At 34.9% G+C, this 2,132-nt stretch overlaps 1 long non-coding RNA gene across 1 annotated transcript in view; it reads left to right on the plus strand.

Moving 5' to 3' along the window:
- The window catches only part of LOC112136700, a 54,509-nt gene extending 52,715 nt beyond the window's left edge, over positions 1-1,794 (plus strand). Inside the window, exon 3 of the long non-coding RNA XR_002917397.2 lies at positions 1,604-1,794. This is a non-coding gene — a long non-coding RNA (uncharacterized LOC112136700). The remainder of the gene's footprint in view (positions 1-1,603) is intronic.
- Positions 1,795-2,132: the final 338 nt, after the last annotated feature.

Below are 2,132 nucleotides of genomic sequence, written 5' to 3' on the forward strand. Positions count from 1 at the left end.
GTGCTTTTGTTACATTTCTTATTTAATTTACCTTTATGTTAGGCCCCAGACCCCTAGACTAAACGGGGCGTAACAAGCTCAAATGAATTAATGTGATCCTGACTTCATCCTTCAGGTTGGATCATTGGTATTTTGAAACATTAGTCTAACATGTCAACATCACTAAAAACCACATCTTTAAATTCAAGCTGAAGTTTGTGATAAATTTGTGCTCTTTTTCCTGCAAACAGTTTAGGAGTCAAAAGCTGCTCCTACAAAAAGCCATACTTGTACGGTTGATTTTAATGGTCCCACCATGAACTGCAGTGACATTCAAAGGCCTTTGGAGGTTTTGTTATTGCTCCTGCTTTCTTAAATCACTGTGATCGTTTCACTTTCGCTGCAGGTAAATGTGTTTCAATGGCCACCCCTGACGTGATTGGCAACCGCTTTTGGCGTTTCTTCATGTCGATATTTGTTCTTGCAGCAGAAAAAATAGTTTAAAATTGCTCTAAAATGATGTAGTGACCTCTCAAACTGGCAGCAGTTACTGCGTCTTTAGGATGACTGCTGATGTCCTTCAACCTCAGCTCTTCCATAATCTCTTGGGTCTTTCTTATAAATGCTTGAAGGAGAGTTCAAAAGTACAAAATAAAGCTGGAATTGGGGCAGCTCTGACTTGAGGAAATGCCCCTGACTTTATTGATTCAAGCAAATCTGTTCTCAGATTACCCTCGGGAAATAAAGAGAGTTTAGAAAGACTTTAAACATAAGAAATTGATAAGAAAACTATCCAGGAACTCATCGCATCAACCAAATCTTTAACCGCCATTATTTACAAAAGCAAATTAAAAATGTTTTAAACTTTTGCAGAAAGTTCACCAACAAACTAACTTTTTCTTTGAGTTTCCATGTGAGTATAGACTGGAGATACATGAAACGCTCATGTAAAACCAATTTATGCTCTCAAAAAACGTTGAAAAAACACAATAAATTGCAGCTTTTCTCGCAGTGTTTCCATGTCAAAACATCAATAACTTAAAGTCTGATTTTAAAACGGACATGGATGATTATTATTTACAATCTAAAATATGGAACGAGATTATCTAAACAAACTTGAATCAAAGCGGAACAAAGTTGGAGTTTCACACTAAAAAGGAATTCTTAAGTGAGAAAAAATGTCTCATCAAGAAACATTTTCAAAGGCAAAATCAATCTTAGTTCAAGAAAACATGCCTTTAATTTTTTTTGATTTGGACATTTTTTTTATTTTGATAATTTCTGACTAATTTCTAGGTGGGCCTGTTTTTTAGAGCACATTTTAGGCTTGTGTGTTTTATAAGAAAAATAGTTTTGTAAAATCAACAAGAATCAGTTTTTAGGAATAATCGATAAAATACATGAGGTAAAATAAAGTAGAGGAGCTCAAGCTGCAGTTAAAACAAACCACTGATGACTCTGGTATCATGAAGATTCTCTTGTTTTTGCTCATGTTCAGCCTCTCCTCATGCTGTGCTTTGAATCTCAGTAAACACGCAGTTTTACATTGTTTTTTCTAAATGCTGTTTCTATTTCTATGTTGACCAGTGTGTCCTCATGACCTCCTCTGCACCTCCTTCTGCAGGATTTCTCCTGCTCAGTTTGACCTGAGGACTTCTCACCATTGAGACTGACTATGATATTGATTCAAACATAAACAGTTTTTATTCTCTTACCACAATGAAAGAGTTCTTTGATGCGGTTTTCTCTGATATGAACAATAGTGAGCACATCCATTTAAACATTTACTTGTTCAGATATTTATATTTAAAGAAAAAGCATTTTATATTTGAAATAAGTAATATTTTAAATAGATGTGATGTATTTATATGTATTTACATTTTTATTGTTTTCCTTTTTATACAGCTGAAACTTGCTTGAACTTAATCAATCGGTTTAATCTTATTCTGGAGCCGTACACATTTAGCTGGTCCTGCATCGACTGAGTTCAGCTCTGATCCTCCAGCAGGTCCGTCTGCAAGTTGCCAAAAACTGATTAAACAGCCTTGTTAAAACCTCATTATCCATCCTTTCCAACTGAAACAGTGTTTATTAGAAAGAATCAAGATGTCATTTGCCAAAAGTTAAACGGATTCGAGTCTGATTCCGTTAAA

This window comes from Oryzias melastigma, linkage group LG16 (genome assembly GCF_002922805.2).
Source record: "Oryzias melastigma strain HK-1 linkage group LG16, ASM292280v2, whole genome shotgun sequence".
NCBI classification, from domain to species: Eukaryota; Metazoa; Chordata; class Actinopteri; order Beloniformes; family Adrianichthyidae; genus Oryzias; species Oryzias melastigma.